This window comes from Carcharodon carcharias, chromosome 12 (assembly GCF_017639515.1).
Source record: "Carcharodon carcharias isolate sCarCar2 chromosome 12, sCarCar2.pri, whole genome shotgun sequence".
In the NCBI taxonomy this organism is placed as follows: Eukaryota; Metazoa; Chordata; class Chondrichthyes; order Lamniformes; family Lamnidae; genus Carcharodon; species Carcharodon carcharias.
Window position 1 is genome coordinate 110,120,895 of NC_054478.1, and position 23,386 is coordinate 110,144,280.

Here is a 23,386-nt window from a genome sequence, read left to right on the forward strand (position 1 = left end):
GAGTTCCAAAGTTGAACAACCATCTGTGAGAAAAAAACTCTCCTATAAGGACGTCCCCTAATTTTAAAACAGTGCTTCCCTAGTTCTGAACTCCCCCCAAGAGGAAACATCCTTTCCACAACCACCTTCTCAAAACTGTTCATGATCTTATATACTTCAATCAAGTCATCCGACACTCTCCTAAACTCCAGTAGAAACAAGCCCAGTCTGTCTAACCTTTCCTCATAAAACAATCTGCTTATTCCAGGTATCAATTTAGTAAACCTCCTCTGAACCACCTCCAATGCATTTACATCCTTCCTTAAATAAGGAGACCAAAACTGCACACAGTATTCAAGGTGTGGGGCGGAATTGTCCCAATGTGCACTAAATGTAGCGGGCGGGCAAAATGATGTTTTGCCCGCCGGCCGCGATGGTGGGTTTTAACACTGTCGTGCCAAACCCGCCATATTACATATGCATTCCTGGGAAACATGCTGTTTCCATGGTGAGTGGGCTCTTATTCGTCCACCCGCCATCACCTCGCCGCTTCATCACACCAAGTGCCATATTTAAAGCCCAGCTGCGCGCACACATGTCAGTGCTTACAGCCAAGAACTGCTGCAGGGAAGATGTCCATGAAAGGGAAAAAGACTGCAGCCTCCAGGTTCAGCAACACGTCACTGGAATGCTTTTTGGATGCCGCAGAGTTCCCCCTGGGATGCCCAGTACAAGCTCGGGAACATTGGGAAGGGATGTCCGCTGCACTCCTCAGATTGCAAGGCACAATGGAGGAGTCCATTCGCTAACAGTCTGAGCTGATAGCGCTGGCATGCCAATGCACCGAGGTCAACACTGGTAGGATGGCGGCCGCCATTGAGACCTTGGTCCAGGACGTTGTGCTGCAGCGCGGGCTCAACTCAATTTGTTGTTAAAATAGAGTAATAGTGGGATGTGTCTATATGTGTCTGTTTGTGTGTGTGACTTAATTGAATTAGAGGCAGTTCGCCTGGGTGCTTTGATGTAAGAAGAGAAGTTAGGTTTGAAATGTTAATTAGGTAAATATGGGAAGGTTTAGAAACATAGGTATCAAGGGAACATTTGCATTTTTAAGTAAACTAGACTAGATTGTTTTCAAAAGAGGGATTGAAATGTGTCACTTAGCCAGGTGAAGTTTAGAAAGAGTGTGTTTATTTTTCCCAAAGATTATTGGTAAAACTTAGTGCTATGGGAGATTTTTATTATCAGAAAGCTAAAGTCCAAAGATGTAGTGAAACAATGGGAATTTGCATTCAAAGGGGAGAATATGTAAAGGAGGCAGTTTAAGATCCAACAAGTGTGAAAAGCCTTCAGCCTGTATGTACCAAACTGCTGCCTCCAGGGACTGAAGTTAAGAGAACTCACTTAGAATTCGGCTTGTTCAGGGTATCATGTTTCTTTGCCTGGGTCTTTAAAAATCTATGTGTCTTACTGTTGCCTTAACAAATGTGTAACTGGGAGTTAGATTGATTAGGGGATTTAGAAGTTATCAAAGTGGTAATTTGTAGATCCATGTATGTATTTAAAAACCATTTCTCTTATTAATAAATGTTTAATCTAGTTTTGTAAAACCTATAAGACTTGGTAGTCTTATTACTACTGAATTCAAGGCACACATCTCGAAATTTTTACAAACTGCAAAATAAGTTGTGGCAGTTGTTTCAAGTTTCCCTTTGGGATTTGAACAATTCAGCACTTACCATCGGCTGTGCCATATCTTTGTGTCATCTGCAAATTTAGCTACCATGCCTTCACTCCCCTCATCCAAGTCATTGCTATAAGGTATAAGAAGTTGAGGCCCCAGCACAGACCCCTGCAGGACTCCACTTATCACATCCTGCTAATCAAAAAAAGACCCATTTATGCATACTCTCTGTTTTCTGCCAGCCAGCCAATCTTTTATCCATGCGAATATGTTACTGCCGACACCATGAGCTTTTATTTTCCACAAAAACCTTTGATGTAGCACCTTATCAATTACCTTCTGGAAATCCAAATACAGCATGTCTACAGGCTCCCTTTATCCACAACACATGTTACCCCTTCAAAGAACTCCAATAAATTGGTTAAACATGTTTTTCCTGTCACAAAACCATGCTGACTCTTCCCAATTACCTTGAGTTTTTCTAAGTGCCCAGCTATAACCTCCTTAATGATCAATTCTTCCCCATGACAGACGTTAAGCTAATTGGCCTATAGCTTCCTATTTTCTGCCTCCCTCTCTTCTTGAATAGAGGTGTTATATTTGCTACTTTCCAGTCTGATGGAACCTTTCCAGAATCTAGGGAATTTTGGAAAATTAACACCAATGCATCTACTACCTCATTAGCCACCTCTTTTAAGACTCTAGGATGAAGACCATCAGGAACCAGAGACTTGTCAGTTTGTAGCTCCATCAGTTTGCTCAGTACCGCTTCCCTAGTGATTGTAATTTCACCAAGTTCCCCTCTCCCTTCCACCTCCTGATTTACAGCTATTACTGGAATGTTTTTTGTATCCTCTATATTGAAGTCAGAAGCAAAATATTTGCTCATTTCATCCGCCATTTTCTTATTATCTACTAATAACTCCCCATTCTCATTCTCTAGAGAACCAATACTCACTTTACTTACTCTTTTCTTTTTGAAATACACATAGAAACTCTTGCTGTCCATTTTTACATTTCTAGTTAGCTTCCTTTCATTCTCTAATTTCTTTCTCCTGATTGGATTTGTTAAGGGAAAGTTGTTTCTGAATAACTTGACTGAATTTTTGAGGAGGTAACTCGGATTAAACTTTTAGTCATTCTCTGCCGTTCTTTATATCCTGACCACTCATTTTTGCGCAGTCATACACTCTTTCCTTAAGTTTGATGCTTTCCTCAACTTCTTTAGTTAACCACGGATGGTGGGTCCTACCTTAGAATTTTTCTTTATGGTAGGAATATACTTATTCTGAGTATTTTGAAATATCCCCTTAAATGTGTGCCACTGCTTCTCTATTGATCTATCCCCTAGCCTAGTTTCCTAGTTCATTTCAGCTAGCTCAGCTTTCATGCCCACGTAGTTGCCCTTATTTAAGGTTAAAATACTAGTCTTAGACCCAATCTCTTCCCTTTCAAACTGGATGTAAAATTCAATCATATTGTGGTTTTTGTTACCGAGGGGTGACTTCACTCTGAGGCCATTAATTAATCCTATCACATTACACAATACCAAGTCTAATATAACCTGCCCTCTGGTTGATTCCAGAATGTGCTGCTCTAAAAAACTATCTCGAGAGCATTATATGAACTCCAAGCTACTACAGTCAATCCAGTTTATATATAGATTAAAGTCACCCATGATTGATGCTGTTCCTTTACCACAAGCACCCAATATTTCTTCTTGTACACTTTGCCCTACATTATGGTTACTGTTAGGGGGCCTGTAGGGCACACCCACAAGTGACCTCTTTCCAAACTGATTCTACATCCTGATCTCCTAGACCAAGGTCATCTCAAATATTGCACCAATGCCATCCTTGATCAACAGTGCTATCCCACCACCTTTAACTAGCTTCCTATTCTTCTTGACTATCATATATCCCTCAATATTCAGGAACCAATTCTTTTCATCCTGAAGCCACATCACCATAATGGCTATCAGATCATATTTATTTACTACAAAGTGCACTATCAATTCATTTACTTTGTTATGAATGCTACGCGCATTCAGATACAGAGCCTTTAATCTTGTGTTTTTGTTACCTTTGTAACATCTAGTCTTGACTGTTGGTTTATTCTTAGGTTTTATCTCTCTGTCCCTTCCTGCTATTCTATGACCCTCATTTCCCATATTATTATCATGGTCTCCTGCTTTGAATCTACCCTTTAATTTGGCACATCTACCCAAGCTTGATCCCGCACCCCACCTTGTTTAGTTTAAAGCCCTCTCTACCTCCCTAGTTATGTGCTTCGCAAGCACACATGTCCCAGCACGGTTCAGGTGTAGACCGTCCCAACAGTACAGCCCTCACTTTCCCCAGTACTGGTGCCAGTGCCCCACAAACTGGAACCCACTTCTCCCACACCAGTCTTTGAGCCATGCATTCATCTCTCTAATCTTATTTGCCCTATGCCAATTTGCACGTGGCTCAGATAATAATCTAGAGATTATTACCTTTGACGTTCTGCTTCTTAATTTGGTACCTAGCTTCTCATACTAACTATGCGGAACCTCCTTCCTTGTCCTGCCTATGTCGTTGGTACCTGCGTGGATCATGATGACTGGATCCTCCGTCTCCCATTGCAAGTTTCTCTCCAGCCCTGAGCATATGCCTCGAACCCTGGCACCGGGCAGGCAACACAGCCTTCTGGACTCTCGCTTTTTGTTGCAGAGAACAGTGACAACCCCCCCTCACTATACTGTATCCTACTACCACTACATTCCAGTTTGCTGCCCCCATTTAAAAGGCTTCCTGTACCATCGTGCTATGGCCAGCCTGCTCATCCACCTTGCAGACCTCACTTCTGTCCACACAGGTTGTGAATACCTCAAACCTGTTTGACATTTGTGAAGTCTGAGGCTCCTCCACTACTGTCTGCTTGGTCTCATTGCCTACCTCATTGATAATCACATCCTCCTGTCCCTCATTGCTGACTGTGGTCTGTTTTAGACCATCCTATTCTAAGAGACATGACCATCTCCTGGAACAAAGTGCCCAAGTATTTCTCCCCTTCGCTTATGTTGCACAGTTTCTATAGTTCGGCTCCCAGATCAGTAATCCTGATCAAGAATTCCTCCAGCTGCTTAAGCTTTCTGCAGGCATGTTTGTCATGGATCGCCTTAGTGTCCAAAAGATCCCGCATTCCACAGCTAGAACATAACACTTGACCTGCCATTGTTACTTAGGTTATTTAGTTAACTTTATTTAATTACTCACTTAATTAACTTAGAATAATTCCTATGTGTACCATACCTCTTTCCCCCGAATTCCCACTTGAACCTAATTCACTACTCACTCAGTCTCCATCTCTGTCTCCGTCTCATTCTAGCATAGTCACTTATCTCCTCGCGCACCCCTTACTGACCGTGTGGTTTGAAAAGCCTGTCTCTTTTTTGCACCCTCTGATGAGTCATTAGCTAGTTTAACTTCCTACAGTAATTAACATCACTTCAGCCAACTGCTTTCAGGTGATTGACAGTTAACTGCCACTCCAGGCAGTTTTTTGTTTAATAAGCTAACCTATGAGAGGCCAAGATAGAGCGGATAGGATGGACCTATTCCCCTAGCAGAGTAGTTAATAACCAGGGGCAAAGATTTAACTAGAAGGCTGTTTCCAGTGGGGTTCTACAGGGCTCAGGACTTAAATATAGGGGGCATACTCAAAAGGTTTGCAGATGTTATGAAAACTGGTCATATGGTTGACAGTGAGGAAGAAAGCTGTAGATTGCAGGTAGCTTTCAATGGGCTGATTAGGCCAAAAAAGTAGTAAATGGAACTTAATCTGGGGAAATGGAAGCAATGGAGAGGGGAAACAAGGCAAGGGAATATATAATAACTGGTTGGATTCTGAGAAGTGTAAAGGCACAGAGGGACCTTGAAGCGTTTGTTCACAGATCTCTGAACATAGCAGGACAGGTAGGTAGGGTGATCAAGAAGGCACATGGGATACTTTATTTTATTGGCTAAGGCCTAGGACATAGGCAGAGCAGGGAAGTTATGCAAGAACTGGAAACATTAGGTAGACTTCAACTAGAGTAAATTGTAAAGGTCCTGGTCACTGCTTTAAAACATGTGATTGCACAAGAGAGGGTACATGGGAAATTTATGAGAATGTTGTCATGAATAGAGCACTTTAGCTATCAAGATAGATTGGATTGTCTGGGATTCTTTCCTTTGGAACAGAGGGAGTGTAGGGGACATTTAATTATATTTATGAGAGGCTGAGATAGAGTGGATAGGACAGACCTATTCCCTTAGCAGAGAGCTTATTAACCAGGGGCATAGATTTAAAGTAATTGATAGAAGAACTGAAGGGGAGCGGAGTAGTAAACCTTTCCTCCAGAAGGTTATGAGTGTCTGTTAAACTGCCTGAAAGGATGAGATGGACAGAAATCTCTGCATTTAAAAAACATTTGGGTATACACTTGAATGGACAATGCTAGAAATTTAGGGTCAAGAGGACTGAAAGCTTTGCCATTAACGGTATGTGGGAGGGAGGGCAGAATGTACAAGAGGCCAGAATTGGGAGGCCTGAAGAACACAGGCTGAGATGTTGAGCTGGAAAATGTTGAAGAGGTGTTGGCGGGTGAGGTGTGAGAGCATGGGGTTATTGTGAAATTGGACAAGGATGTTGAATTGAATATATGAGGACAGGTTGGACGAAATTTAATAAGGCTTCTGGGAGGGTGAAACAAGGTGAGCTGGAGAACATAATTAGGCAGAAGCTGAAATTTTGGTTTTTCGATGGTGGGTTGAATTTTTGAAATAAAGTTGGGGTGGCATGTCAGTGGTGGAGGGGGCATCACACCACCCAGGGAACCTATTTACAGATGTACTTGCATTGAATGAATATTTATTAAATGGGAACTTTATCAAATTAAGCACTACCTTCAAGATTAAGTCAATGGTGCACGAGAAACTTGTGCCTCCTGTTTCCCAACAACTTAAAGATGGATGTACCGGCCGAAGATGTTCATTTTTTGAATCTGAGGTGAGGCTTTATCCTTTTGTCCAATCACTCAATGCTGCAAAACTCTTATTCTTATCAATGCCTTAACAAACAACTGCAAATTCCACATTTATCTTGATGCCAAGAGCAGCTGAACACAGGTAGTCAACAATGGTCTGCCACAGGGGTTGGTGCTCACATCAGTATTTTTCAATATCCATACAGCTGACGTGCCCTGCACCAGATTCCAGAAGCTTATCTCTGTCAATGACATAGCACTACTTATGGAGGTATCAAAGCTACAGGAAGCAAATAGGACATTCACAGTGACCTGGACCTACTGGAATGCTTGTTCCAGACCTGATGCCTCCACCCAATCAGAGAAGACAGTTGTGTCAGTGTTTGACCTGAGCAATGACAAAGCTGGGAAAGAATTCAACATTCCTTTCTGTGAAAGTCAAATTGCCCATGACCCTCAACCAAAATACTTCAGGGTCACCCTGGACGGTGTTCTCCCCAATCTCACACCAGCCAAAAAGTCAGAAACATGTTGGAACATCATGGGGCAGCACAGCAGGAACACTCTGCATTGTAACAGTAGCCTGATTCTGCTGCAGAATACTGTTCATCCTCATGGTTCTGCAGCCACCACAGAAAGGTCATGGACCTCCAGCTAAACACTGCCATGAGGACAGTGCCAGACATACTGAAGTCCACTCCAACTGACTGACTGTCAGTGTTGTCCCACATTATTTTGCATGCCTTTCACTGGAATGCCATCATGCTCCATGAAATGGAAAAAGTTATGGGCAACACCAACTTTCCCATTCATGAAGACTTGAAAAAAAGAACCACATGAAAAGCACTTCGCATCATGCTGACCATTCTGGCAAGCAACTGCTGTTTCATACAGCTGGTACCGTCCACTATCCAGATGGATGAGATTGTGGGATGCATGCAGCATAAAAAACTAACATCTCATCACTGACCAAACAGCAGAGGTCCTTGGCTTCATCCTCCTTCAAGGATAGTAGGCAGCTCTCAGCTGAATCTGCATAGTGCATGGGCAATGCAGCCAATAGCTCTATTAGGAGAAGATGAAGGATGACCAAAAGTTGGATTATGACCATAAGTCCTAGACCACATCACAACAACCTGCTCACTAAAGATCTGGTGTGGGAGACATCTCACCTCTTCATTTGGCATCCCAGGAAGCCATTGAATGGATAGCCAAACTAGACATCCCACGGACATGCAACTGCCCCTTTACTTCCCCCCTCCTCACCATCCAAGGGCCCAAACACTCCTTTCAAGTGAAGCAGCATTTCACTTACACTTCCCTCAATTTAGTCTACTGCATTCACTGCTTCCAATGCGGTCTCCTCTACATTGGAGAGACCAAGAAGACTGGGTGACCGCTTTGCGGAACACCTCGGTTAGTCCGCAAGCATGACCCAGACCTCCCTGTTGCTTGCTATTTCAACACACCACCCTGCTCTCATGCCCACATGTCCGTCCTGCTGCAATGTTCCAGTGAAGCTCAACGCAAACTGGAGGAACAGCACTTCATCTTCCGACTAGGCACTTTGCAGCCTTCTGGACTTAATATTGAGTTCAACAATTTCAGATCATGAGCTCTCTCCTCCAGCCCCACCCCCTTTCCAATCCCCCTTTTTCCAATAATTTATCATTTTTTTACACTATATTTTTAAATTTATTTCAATCTATTGTTTCATCTCCACCTTTTAGCCCATTTTGATCCCTTCCCCCCACCCCACCCACACTTGGGCCATCTGCCACTAGCTTGCTTCCCTTAATGTCCCCATTAGCACATCCTTTAGATAATATCACCACCATCAACACCCCTTTGTCCTTTTGTCTATGACATCTTTGGCAGTCTCTTCTTGGCCTCCACCTATCACTGGCCCCCTATCGAGCTTTCCTGTCCCACCCCCTTCTACCAGCTTATATTTCATCTCATTTCTATATGTCTTAGTTCTGATGAAGGGTCATTTGGACTCGAAAGGTCAACTGTATCCCTCCCCGCAGATGCTGTCAGACCTGCTGAGTTTTTCCAGGTATTTTTGTTTTTGTTCTAGATTTCCAGCATCCACAGTATTTTGCTTTTAGACATCCCATTTTCTACTTTCTTATCAAACAGAAAAACAGAAGTAGTAGTTGGCAACTGATGCTTTGGTACGTGTATCGCTTCATCTTCCCACCCTCCAAAACTTAGGTTTAGATAAAGTAGACAAATAAAAACTTTCCCATTGGTTGATGCTGCACAGACTAGGGGACACAGATTTAAGGTTTTGGGCAAGAGATAGGGAACAAGTGGTAATGACCTGGAACTTGCTGTCCACAAGAAGTAGAAATTATTAATAATTTCAAAAGGAAATTGGATAGGCACTTGAGGAAAACAAACCTGCAGGACTATGTGGATGAACTGGAGGAATGGAACTGACTGGATTACTCCACTGAGAGTAGGCATTGACTCTGGGCTGATTGACCTCCTCTTGTGTTATGGTGACTCTATCTTCTTCAGTTCTCTGCCAAAAGACAGGTCCTTGGCAATTTTTTGCTGAACCATGGCAAAGTGCTGTGATATTTTTACTACAGGCAGGGTGTGGAAGTGGGTGCGGAGTCTGCCTTAGTTGGAACAGATCGAACCTCATGCTATTGGATGGTAATCTGATCCATGTGCTAGTCGTTGAGACAATTGAGCTAACTGGCCCTCCGTAAATAATTGATGTGCTATAAATCATTATCTATTGAAATCCATGTGGCGAAACCCAGCTGCTAAATGATGGGGACAGTGAGAGATAATTCAAATGGAGTATAGGAAATATAACATATCACAGAAAGACAGCTGAATATGAACTCAAAATATTAATAAAGATCCTGAAATCCGATGCCATAAGAAGTAATTTAGTATATTCAGTTGTCTTGGAGCAATGGTCCTAGATCATTATTGGGGGTATTTTTCAATTGTAGGCTTTTTTAGAATTGTCAGCGTTTTGAAGTTTCAAACTTTCCCATCCCCCCCCCCCCCCCCCCCCCCCCCCCCCCCCCCACCAACCCACCTAACAGCATAATGCATGTACCAACACCATGTGGATTGCAGCAGTTTAAGAAGGTGGCTCACCAATATCTCTGAGGGTACATAGGGTTTCACTTCATAGGGCACTGGCACCCATATTGGGGAAAGTGGGAGCTGTATTGTTGGGATGGTCTTCACCTGAACCATGCTGGGATCTGTGTTCTGGCCAGTCATATAACTAGGGTGATAGAGAGGGCTTTAAACTAAGTAATGGGGCTGGGAAGGGATCACATGAGGGGAGTTGTGGTAAGAGAAAGGACAAGGCAATCGAGCAAGATATCGATATGGGTAATGATAGACCAGAGTGTGGCAGGAAGAGACATAACGTATAAACTTAAGAGTGCACCACCAGATAAGGTCAGAGTTTGCAAGAATGATAAAAAGACAGAATTAAAGGCTCTATATCTGAATGCACTCAGCATTCGTAACAAAATGGATGAGTAGATAGCACAAATAAAAATAAATATGTATGGCCTGATAGCCATTTCAGAGACTTTGTAAGGTGGGCAGGGCTAGGATGTAAATATTCAAGTGTATTTGACATTCAGAAGGACAGGAGACTAGGAAAAGGTGGTGGGATAGCTCTGTTAATTAAAGATGACTTTAGTACAGTAGTGAGAAATAACCTTAGTTCAGAAGATCAAAATGCAGAATCAGTTTGGGTAGAGATAAGAAATAACAAAGGTAAGAAGTCACTTGTGGGAGTAGTTTATAGTCCCGCCACAGTGGCTACACTGTAGGACAGAGTATACAGGAAGAAATAATGGGAGCTTATAAGAAAGGTATTGCAATAATCATGAGTGATTTTAATCTTTATATAGATTGGACAAATCAGATTGGCAAAGGTAGCCTAGAAGATGAGTTCATGGGGTGTATCTGGAACAGTTCCTTAGAGCATTACATTTTAGTGCCAACTAGGGAGCACGCTATTTTAGACCTGGTAATCTGCAATAAAACAGGATTAATTAATGGCCTCATAGTAAAGGAGCCTCTAGGTAACAGTGATCAAGGTGAGAAGCATGGGTCTAAGACCAGTGTCTTAAACTTAAAATAAGGCAATTACAAGGCTATGAAGACAGAGTTGACTAAAGTGAACTGGGAAAATAGATTAAACGGTGGCACAGTAGAGAAGCATTGGCAGACATTTAAGGAGCTGTTTCATAATTTTCAGCAAAGATATATTCCATTGAGAAAGAAAGACTCTACAAGAAGGATGCACCATCCATGGCTAACTAAGGAAGTTAAAGATAATATTAAATTGAAAGAAAAAGTGTACAATATGACAAAGATTCATGATAGGCCAGAAGATTGGACAGATTTTAGAAATCAGCAAGGAATGACTAAAAAAGTAATAAGAAAGAAGAAGTTAGAGTATGAGAGAAGCTAGCTAGAAATATAGAAACAGATAGCAAGAGTTTCTACAAGTATTTAAAAAGGATAAATGTTGGTTCCTTACAGGGTGAGACTGGGGAATTAATAATTGGAATCAAGGAAATTGTGGAAGCGTTGACCAGATATTTTGTGTCTGTCTTCACTGTGGAAAAGGCGAAAGGGCGGATGGAATTTAAAATATTAACAATCACTTGGGGAAAGGTAGAGAAAACTATCAGAACTAAAGGCTGGCAAATCCCCTGGACCTGATGGCCAGCATCCAAGGGTCTTAAAAGAAATGGCTGCAGAGATAGTAGACACATTGGTTGTCATCTTCCAAAATTATTTAGCTTTTGGCTGGGTCCCAGGGGATTGGGAAATCGCAAATGTAACACCTCCATTCAAGAAAGGAGGGAGACAGAAAGCAGGAAATTATAGGCCAGATCGCCTAACATCTGTTATCGGGAATATGCTAGAATCCATTATTAAGGAGGTAATAGCAGGATATTTAGAAAATCATAATACGATCAGGCAGAATCAACATGATTTTGTGAAAGCGAAATCTTGTTTGTCTAATTTATTAGAATTATTTGAGGAAGGAACAAGCATGGTGGATAAAGGGAACCTGTGGATGTGGTGTACGTGGATTTCCAGAAGGCATTTGATACATCAAAGTTTATTACATAAAATAAGAGCTCATGGTATAGGAGTAACATATTAGCATGGATAGAGGACTGGTTAGCTAACAGGAAGTAGACAGTAAGGATGAATGGGTCATTTTTGGGTTGACAGACTGTAACTAGTGGAGTGCCACAGGGATCAGTGCTGGGGCCTCAACTATTTACAATTTATATAAATTACTTGGATGAAGGGACGAAACATATGGTAGCTAAATTTGCTGATGATACAAAGATAGGTAGGAAAGTAAGTTGTAAAGACAGCATAAGGAGTCTACAAAAGGATTTAGATAGATTAAGTGAGTGGGCACAAAATTTGGCAGATGGAGTATAATGTGGGAAAATTTGGCAGGAAGAATAAAAAAGCAGTATATAATTTAAATAGAGAGAGACTGCAGAACTCTATGGTTTAGAGGGATCTGGGTATGTTGGTACATAAATCACAGAAAGTTAATATAGCAAGTTTAGGAAGGCAAATGGAATGCCGGCCTTTGTTGCAAGGGGAATCGAGTATTAAAGTAGGGGGAGTTGCTACAGCTGTACAGGGCCTGAGTGAGACTGCATCTGTGTACTATTTTAGTCGCCTTATTTAAGAAAGGATATAATTGATATAAGTAGAAGCAGTTCAAAGAAGGTTCACTGAATCTTGGGATGAATGGTTATCTTCTGAGAGAAGGTTGGGCAGGTTGAGTCTATCCCCATTGGAATTTAGAAGAATGAGAGGTGATCTTATTAAGAACTAGGGGACACAATTTAAAAATTAGGGGTCTCCCATTTAAGACTGAGATGAGGAGAGTTTTCTTCTCTTAGAGGGTCTTTACTTTGTGGAATTCTTTCCCCCATAGATCAGTGGAGGCTGGGTTATTGAATATATTCAAGGCTGAGTTAGAAAGATATTTGATCGACAAGGAAGTCAGGCTTTATGGGGAGCAGACAAGAAAGTGGAGTTGAGGCCAGAATCAGATCGGCCATGATCTTATCAAAATGCTGAGCAGGCACAAGCGGCTGACCGGCCCACTCCTGCTCCTAATCCTTGTGTTCTCCTGTTTTTTGATGCTGTTTGTCAACTTATTATAGTATTGTTGACTCACATGTGCGCAGTGGTATGATTTTAACTACAGCACTATTTGTAATTTCAGTACATTGAGCCTTTCCTTAGGGTGGAATTGTCCCAGATTTACGTTATGTGCTGTAGAGGGCATTAAAAAGGACGTTTTAACCCGCTGGCCACAATAGCAGCTTTTCATGCCGTATTGTCCTATTCCCGGGAGGATAACTCATTCGTGGGAAACAAGCCAGGTCGACGGCAGGGCAGCTGCCCACCCCACTGTTGCCTCAGGCCTTCAGTAAACCGGGCGCCATATTTAAAGGCAGTTCCTGCACAGAGCTAGCTCTCTTCAAGGGATAGGAAGCTGCTGAAAACTGAAGGCTGCCAAAGGCAGGAAACATGCTGCACCCAGATTTAGCGACGCCTCCATCAAGCGCCTACTGGATACAGTGGAGGCCTGCCACAATGTCCTCTACCCCCACTCTGGGCGAAGATCAGCCAGCAAGGTCACCAACCCAGCATGGGAGGCGGTGGTCACCACCAATGCCCTGCAAAAAAGGACAGCCAGCCAATGCAGAAAGAGGATGAATGATCTTTGTTTCGCCAGAGGAAGTCACTTTTCTCATCATTCTCCACTCACACACTCACAAACCCATCACACATCCAACGTCATCACAGACTTTGAAAATAGAGCCATACAGCTGGCCAGAGATTATCCAGACCATTCCTGTGCTGATGGTGAGGTCGGCGGCGCTAAACCAAGTGAGGATCCAGCAGTGCAACATTCATCAGACAACCATGCTGTGAGTCAGTTCCTCTGTTCCACTTTCCCCTGACATGCACTAATTACCACTCTTTGCTTTCACAGGCACAGCTGGGAAGCAGCTGAGGGGTTCCACGACCCAGGGCCTCCAATCAAGCTCCAAAGGCACCTTGAAAGAAGAATCTGATGATATCCTCATTGAAGGCCTGTCACAACACTCACCCACACCCTCCATCAGCTCAGAGACACACACCTTGGTGAGACCTAACTCTAGAGTAGCCTTGAGGTCACAATCTAGTGAGAACATCATGCTGCCTGATCCACAGCAGGCGGCGGCAGGGACTTCCCAGGTTCCTGGCACTCAGAGGACTGCTGGAGGCCAGAACAATGCTGAGTCCGAGTCAGATGAGGAGCCTCTGGGCTCGATCATACTTCAGTTGCTGGAGTTGCAAAGGCAAGCTTGGGAACATCAGGAAGGGATGTCTGCTGCACTCCTCAGATTGCAAGGCACGATGGAGGAATCCATCTGCCTTCAATCTGAGGTCATAGCGCTGGCATACCGACGCACCGAGATCAACACTGGTAGGATGGCGGCCCCCATGGAGACCTTGGTCCAGGGCATTGGTCCTGCACTGCTGCGTGGGCTGAACATCGCTGACAACATTGTTGGCCTCCAACAGTGTCAATGTGAGAGTGGTGCAGGACAGCTTGATCTCGCTCCAGCTCCCCCTTCTCCTCAAGGAGTCAGCCAGGGGCCCTCGAACGCTGATATGGAGGAGGATCAGCAGGTGTATCCCTGGGGCCATCCACCCAGGTGACTCTGGGATTGTCTGGCCCACCTGAATCCCCTCTTGCTGTGACCCCAGCAGCTCCAACTCTACAGGCCAAGGAGAATGCCATTGCCACACAGCAGGACCCCAAAGGCAGATCGGGGCCTTTCAGGTCTCGGTCCTCCAGAGGATGCCTTTCAAGGTGGTCATAGAGAAGGTGAAGCAGGATGCCTCCACTCCGCTCTGGATGTTGGGGGAGCACCAAGATGTAGCGGCTAGGTTAGTAAGTTTAAGAAGATGTAGTTGCACAGCCTGGGCACGGGTGTTAGTCACTTGTACAGAGTGTTCACTATTGTAAATAAACCCTCAAGAATGTGTCCCTGCCTATGGCTTCTTGTTATGATGAGCAGTGTTTCTATCACTCAGATGTGAAACCTTGGTTCCTGCATAAGATGAAGGTCCATGGCCTCTTTCCTGTGCTCTGTGCAACCTTCCCAGCACACTGATGGTGCGTCTTCTCAGTCACTGGACACATCAGTTTCATTATTTTCTTTGCGTGCCCTCAGCACCTTTGAGATGCGGCTGGCTCCCCATCTCATCAGCATTTGCGTCCGGTGACAGTCTGGTCCTGAAGGGTTCAGCTCATGAAGGATGCCAAAATTTCAGGAGAATAAATTTTCCCCGCTGCACCTCCATAATATGTCCCTGTTCACAGAGAGTAAACAAGCTGCCATCAGCCAGACAGGAGTCAGACAAGCCCAACGCAAACTGGAGGAACAACACCTCATCTTCCGACTAGGCACTTTACAGCCTTCCGGACTGAATATTGAATTCAACAACTTTAGGTCCTGAACTCCCTCCTCCATCCCCACCCCCTTTCTGTTACTTCCCCCTTCTTTTTGTTTTTTCCAATAAATTATGTAGATTTTTGTTTTCCCACATATTTCCATTATTCTTAAATATTTTTAAATCTTTTATGCTCCCCCCACCCTCACTAGAGCTATACCTTGAGTGCCCTACCATCCATTCTTAATTAGCTCATTCGTTTAGATATATATCACCAACTTCAACACCTATGTGTTCTTTTGTTCTGTTGTCTGTGACATCTTTTGATGATCTGCTTCTATAACTGCTTGCTTGTCCCTACAACCACACCACCCCCTCCACTTCTCTCCCATCACCCAACCACCCCCCCCCCCCCCCCCCAAACCCTCCCCACACACACCTTAAACCAGCTTATATTTCACCCCTTCCTTGGATTCACCTAGTTCTGTTGAAGGGTCATGAGGACTCGAAACGTCAACTCTGTTCTTCTCCGCCGATGCTGCCAGACCTGCTGAGTTTTTTCAGGTAATTCTGTTTTTGTTTTGGATTTCCAGCATCCGCAGTTTTTTGTTTTTATCTTCACATAAGCTATGTGAGGATCAATGGAGTGTTCCCACTGCATGTTGTCATCATCTCCTGGAATGTAGGGATTATGAACATCTGCTGCATCTCCATGACAGGAGCCTTATCACAGAGGGTATATGCGTTGCCATCAGCCAGACAGGAGTCAAATGTTTACAGATGCAATGTGAGGAGCTATGGAGTCTCCTCACTGTATGTCGTCATCATCCTCCTGGAATCTAGCAGCAATGAGGGCCTCCTGAATGTGTCTGCCTCATCTGGACAATGCAATGGCCTCACCGCAGTCATCCTCGCCTTCAAGGACCTCATCATCCTCATCCTTGTTGATGTCCTCCTCATCGGAGGAGATGTGCAGCTCCTCCATCTTCTCCTGACATGTGGAATTGTGATATAGTAGCCATCACTGAGATGTGGTTGAGGGACAGGCAGGATTGGCAGCTCAACATTCCAGGATATAGAATCTTCAGGCAAGACAGGGGAGGGGGTAAAAGAGGAGGAGGCATTGTGTTATTAGTTAAGGAGTCAGTTATTGCAGTGAGGAGAGATGATATCTTGGAGGGGGCATCGAATAAAGCTTTGTGGGTAGAGTTTAGGAATAAAAAAGGGGCAGCCACATTGTTAGGTGTTTATTACAGATCCCCAGATAGTGGGAAATTGAGGAGCAAATATGTGCACAAGTTGCGGACGTGTGTAAAAACAATAACAATAGGGTAATTATATTAGGTGATTTCAACTTTCCCAACATTAATTGGGATAGACATCGTGTTAAGAGCTTGGATGGAGTGTTTTTCTTGAAATGTGCACAGGAAAACTTTTTAGGTCAGTATTTAGAGGGTCTAACAAGGGACGGCGCAGTGCTGGACCTAATTCTGGGGAATGAAGCCGGACACAGGGCTGAGGTGGTGGAGGGGGAGCATTTTCATGATAGCGACCACAACATGGTATAGTTTAAGTTTGTTATGGACAAAGAAATAGACAAGTTGCAAAAAAATGTTTTGGATTGGGGGAGAGTGGATTTTAGTAAAATAAGGCAGGATTTGGCCAAGGTAGACTGGGAACAGCTACTTGTGGGGAAATCTACAGAGGAGCAGTGGGGGGTATTCAAAAAGGAAATGGGGAGGGTACAGGCTCAACATGTTCCCTCTAGGGTGATAGGAAGGAGTAACAAGCCCAGAGAACCATGGATGACCAGAGGTATTCAGGTTACAATGAGAAGGAAAAGAGATGCTTTTAGCAGGTACAAGGGAAGCAAATCAGCTGAGGCATTAGTGGAGTACAGAAAGTGCAGGGTGGAGCTTAAGAAAGCAATTAGGAGAGCAAAGAGGGGATATGAGAAAGCTCTGGATGGTAAAAGTAGGGAAAATCCCAGAATATTCTATAAGTATATCAATGGGAAGAGGATAACCAGGGAAAGAGTAGGGCCCATTAGGGACCAAGGGGGAAATCTATGGGTGGAGCTAGAGGGCATCGCTGGAGTGTTGAATTAATACTTCACATCCGTCTTCATCCAAGAGAATGAGGATGAAGGTATCAAACTTGGGGAGAGAGACTGCGAGGTTCTTAAGCAAATTGATATAGGGAGTGACAAGGTATTAGAGGTGCTGGCAGGCTTAAAAGTGGACAAATTTCCAGGTCTGGATGATTTGTGTCCCAGACTGCTGAGGGAGGCAAGGGAGGAGATCGCAGGGGCTCTGACCCAAATTTTTAATTCCTCTCTGGCCACAGGGGAGGTGCCAGAGGACTGGAGAACAGCTAAAGTGGTTCCGCTATTTAAGAAGGGCTATAGAGATAAGCCAAGGAACTACAGGCCTTTGAGTCTCACGTCAGTGGTAGGGAAACTATTGGAGAAAATTCTGAGGGAGAGAATCTATCTCCACTTGGAGAGGCAAGATTTGATCAGGGATAGTCAGCATGGCTTTGTGAGAGGGAGGTCATACTTAACAAATTTGTTTGAATTTTTTGAGGAGGTGACCAGGTGTGTAGATGAGGGTCGTGCAGTTGATGTGGTTTATATGGATTTCAGCAAAGCCTTTGACAAGGTCCCACATGGGAGACTTATAAAGAAGGCACATGCACATGGGATACAGGGTAATTTCATAAGGTGGATTCAAAATTGGCTTAGTTGTAGGAGACGGAGGGTGATGGCTGAAGATGCTTTAGTGACTGGAAGCCAGTGGCGTACCACAGGGATCTGTGCTGGGTCCCCTATTATTTGTCATTTATATAAACGACATAGATGACTATGTTGGGGGTAGGATTAGTAAGTTTGCAGATTACACAAAGATTGGCCAGGTGGTTAATAGTGAGGTTGAGTGTCTTGGGCTACAGGAAGATATAGATGGGATGGTCAAATGGGCAGATAAGTGGCAGATGGAATTTAACCCTGAAAAGTGTGAGGTGATACGCTTTGGAAGGAGTAATTTGACAAGGAAGTATTCAATGAACGGCATGACACTAGGAATTTCTGAGGAACAAAGGGACCCTTGGTGTGTGTGTCCATAGATCTCTGAAGGTGGAGGGGCATGTTATTGGGGTGGTGAAAAAGGCATATGGTGCACTTGCCTTTATCAATCGAGGCATAGGTTACAAAAGTAGGGAGGTCATGTTGGAGGTTGGAGTTGTATAGAACTTTGGTGAGGCCACAGCTGCAGTACTGTGTGCAGTTCTGGTCGCCACATTATAGGAAGGATGTGATTGCACTGGAGGGGGTGCAAAGGAGATTCACCAGGATGTTGCCTGGGATGAAACATTTAAGTTATGAAGAGAGGTTGGATAGACTTGGGTTGTTTTCATGGAGCAGAAAAGACTAAGGGGCGACCTGATCGAGGTGTACAAGATAATGAGGGGCATCGACAGGGTGGCTAGGGAGCAGCTATTCTCCTTAGTTGAATGGTCAGTCACGAGGGGACATAAGTTCAAGGTGAGGGGCAGGAGGTTTAAGGGGGATATGAGGAAAAACCTTTTTTACCCAGAGGGTGGTGACAGTCTGGAATGCGCTGCCTGGGAGGGTGGTGGAGGCAGGTTGCCTCACATCCTTTAAAAACTACCTGGATAAGCACTTGGCATGTCATAACATTCAAGGCCAAAGGCCAAGTGCTGGTAAATGGGATTAGGTAGGTAGGTCAGGTGTTTCTCATGTGTCGGTGCAGACTCGATGGGCCGCAGGGCCTCTTATGCACTGTGTTATTCTGTGAGCTGCTCCCCATGTTGCAGCGTCAGGTTGTGAAGGGCACAGCAGGTGACAACAATGCTTGACACCCTCAGTGGACTGTATTGCAGGGCTCCACCAGACTGCTCCAGGCACCGGAACCTCATGTTCAACATACCGATAGTTTGCTTCACCAAGTTGTAAGTTGCAGCATGAGCCTCGTTATACCTTCGCTCTGCTGCAGTCTGAGGCCACCGCATGGGCTTCATCAGCCACATTCTCTGTGGGTAGCCCTTGTCCCCGAGGAGCCAACCCTGCAGTCTCTGTGGATCCTGGAAGACTTCAGGGAACTGAGACCTGCTGAGAATGTAGGAGTCGTGGACACTCCCTGGGAATCGTGTGCAGACCCGCGTGATGCATTTGTGGTGGTCGCATACCAGCTGAACATTCAACGAGTGGAAGCCCTTGCGGTTTATGTAGTTGACTGCTTGTTGCCACGGAGAACTGAGTGCCTTGTGAGTGCAGTCGATGGCACCCGTGGAAACCTGAGATCTGGGCAAATCGAATCGCCCTTACTTCCTGATCCCGGGAGAAATGCACCAAGTTGTGTGCCTTCGCGAAGATGGTGGCCGTGACCATCTGGATGCATTTGTGAGTGGAGGCTTGTGAGATCCCATTGAGGTCACCTGTAAAGCCTTGAAAGGAGCCACTGGCGTAAAAATTGAGTGCCACAGTCACATTCACGGCCACTGGCAATGGATACCCTCCATGTCCCCATGGCATGAAATCCTGTGCAGGTGACATATGTGACTAACCAATTCCCTAGACATGTACAGCTTTCAGTGACACTGGTTTTCGATCATCTGCATGAATGACAAGTGCTGTCTGTAGATCCTGGATCTAGCTAGGCGCCAGCCCATGACAGCTCGCTGTGGCTCTTCAGCAGCGTGCACAAGAGCCCCAGCTCCTTCCTGAGGGTGCTGCTCCACCCTCTGCTCAGCCAGGCACCTCCATCACTCTCTTCCTCTTTATCTCCACTCCCTGTAAGCCATGAGGCATACAGCTCCTGATGTACTACAGGATGAAAGAGAGAGAGATGCATGGGTCAGCATGGGCATACTAAGAACCTCTCTTGGTTAAATCTGAAGACCCCTTAATGCATGCCGCAGAGTGCTGGCCACCACTTGGATGGCCAGAGTTTAGTGTGCTGCATGGATGCCCTAAACCACACCCACCTCTGCCCCGCTCCACCTGACCGATTGGCGTCAGCTTGGCCACTGGACTGCATGCTGTGCTCTCAGCTCAGGCGCAGGCATCCTCCTAACCCGCGCTGCAAGGCTGTACTGTTAGCTTAAACCATGGGGGAGACTGGTTCAAAACTGAATGACGATGTTGCAAGGGGCTGTGAAAACCTCCATGACTGCTCCATGGCCAGCTTTTGCAAGGAGTTTGTACAACTTGCCCAGTCATCCAATTGTTCTACAGTCCACTAAAATGCTCATTAGTTTGCAATCTATGCCCGAGGGATGAAAAGCTCAGGAGCATTTGGTGGCACTTTCATACCTCTGCATTGCTTGAGTGGGCAGATAAGCATGTCAATGTAGCAGCGCATGAACTATCTTAGCTGCAGAAGAATACTTACTGTATACAACGTTTCCCTAATGTGTGTCTGCTTCCCTGCCTCCCCGCCAAGCATGTGCTTCTGCACGACCATCAGACCGTGCGGGCCCCCCCCCTCACAACTCACCCCAACCGCAGTGCAGTCCTAGCCCCGGCCCCACGCTATCAGCCAGCTGAGAAAGAGCAACTTGCTTGTGCCCTCGCCTGAATGCACAGGGCCTCTTCCTTGAAGTTGAACAGGGTGCGCGCCTCCAAGTTCCCCTCAGAGTTCAGCTCACCAGGTGCACGCCTTTTAAATGCTGTTGTGAAACCCGCCAAAATGCCTGGATGATCCAGCATGGGGGGGATGATACCAACGAGCAGAGCTTATAATTATATGCAGATGTATTAAAATGATGTTTCCAACGTGCGGCAGCAGGAACCCTGAAGGAAAAAAACAATGAAAACTGGGAAATAAGAATACTTGTCCAAACTGGTCTTGTATACCTTAACATTTTTATTCTTTATTTTATTCATTCATGGGACGTGGGAGTTGCTGGCTAGGTCAGCATTTATTGGAACACCTGTAAAACTTGGAAATAAGAGTACTGGTCGAACTGCCTTTTTTATTCTGGGAGACATGGCCCACCACTGACGGGAAGGGCGGATGATCACAAACTGGTTTCATGACAGTGTAAAAGCAATTTTTGGCCTTCTTGCCATATTGTCCAAGAACACCTGTGATGCAATGCCAACCGGGTCAGAAAATTCCAGCCTTCGTATCAGATTCATTATGCGAACATACGAATATATGAATTAGGAGCAGAAGTAGGCCACTCGGCCCCTTGAGCCTGCTCCACCATTCAATAAAATCATGGCTGACCTGATTGTAACCTCAACCCCACATTCCTGCCTACCCCTGATAACCTTCCACCCACTTGTTAATCAAGAATCTATCTAGCTCTGCCTTAAAAATATTAAAAGGCTCTGCTTCCACCGCCTTTTGAGGAAGAGAGTTCCAAAGACTCACTATCCTCTGAGAGAAAGAATTTCTCCACATCTCTATCTTAAAGAGCGATTCCTTATTTCTAAACAGTGATGCCTAGTTCCAGGTTCCCCCAGAAAAGGAAACATCCTCTCCACATCCGCCCTGTCAAGACCCCTCAGGATCTTAAAAGTTTCAATCAAGTTGCTTCTTACTTTTCTAAATTCCAGTGGATGCAAACCTAACCTTTCCTTATAAGATAATTTGCACATTCCTGGTATTAGTCTAGTAAATGTTCTCTGAACTGCTTCTAATGCATTTACATCTTAAATAAGGAGATCAATACTGTACACAGTACTCCAGATGTGGTCTCACCAGTGCCCTGTACAAATGAAGCATAACCCCCCTATTTTGTAATCAATTCCCCTCAGAATAAATGATAACATTCTATTAGATTTCCTAATTATCTGCTGTACCTTTATATTAGCCTTTTGTGATTCATGCATTAGGACACCCAGATCCCTCTGAATCTCAGAGCTCTGCAATCTCTCACCATTTAGATAATAAGCTTCTTTTTTATCCTTCCTGCCAAAATGAACAATTTCTCATTTGCCCACATTATACTCCATTTGCCAGACCTTTGCCCACTCACTTAACCCATCTATGTCACTTTGTAGCCTCCTTATGTCCTCTTCACAATTTACTTTCCTACCTAGCAAGTTCCTGAATTCTTGGGGGCACTCTTAGTTGACCCTTTTTATGGCTCATTAACGACGTGTCATATCTTGCATATTTTTAAAACATTTTCTTTCAATTCTTTTTCCTCTGATATACTTTCCTTTTCTTGGACAACAGTGATTCCCTCTGCGGGGTACCACAGAATGGAATTGGTCCCCATTGCCTTAGCCATGTGCCCATTATTTATATTTGACTCTTAACAGAGAATTCTGGCAGGATATTGGACTGCAAAGAATATCATAGCTAAACCTGTCCTCAACTGGTGTCACAAGGTCACCTGATAATTACAGTGAGCAGTCATTCATGGATCCAGAGCAAGAACATCAATATGTCTTACATTACTTTTGTTTCTAACAAAGACAAAACAGTAATGTAGACAGAATTAGCTTAAATCATGAACGGAAAAAGCCTGTCTTTTGCCCTCAGTAATGCTGACAACACTGAAAAAGGATGAATTTCAGAACCAAGGGCATTGTACTGCAATGCTAGGCACATATAAAAGTATAAGATATATATTCAGCTTAAAGAATTATTAAGATTGAAACACCGAAGCTTTTAAAACACAGTCTTGTCATCATAACAGTGGGTAGTGTAAGAACAGGAGATTGCTGTAATATCAAAGGGAAAATGTTGCTATAGAGTATGCAGCAAAGCTTGTTTACAATAAAGCTGTAGCTCAAGGAAAAGTAATGATATGAAATATCAGTATGGTGTGAAAGGTATTGTGACTGTCATCTCTGTTGGCAATCGGTTCGACAACTGATTGGTCATAGAACATCAAACAGTGCTTTATCCAGAAGAAAAAGGACCAGAAAGAAGATGGTATAGTAAGAAATGCCATAGGCTGAATTTTAATCTGCAAGAGTATGTGGGTTCAGGTGGAGGTGTGGGGTTAAAACTGAAAAAAATTGACAATGTTTGGGTGGCTGGCTCTAACTCGCCAACTTCCACAATTCACTGAAGGGTGTTAGGCTTCATGTGTACAGTTCTCTTGGAAGAGGCAGACTGTCAATTTCCATATGCTAATTGCTCATTGGAGAGAAATTAACACAGTTTTCACTTTAACATCAGATCCACAGAAGTATTTGAAGTGCTGTGAACTGTGAAGAGGATAGTGATAAACTTCAG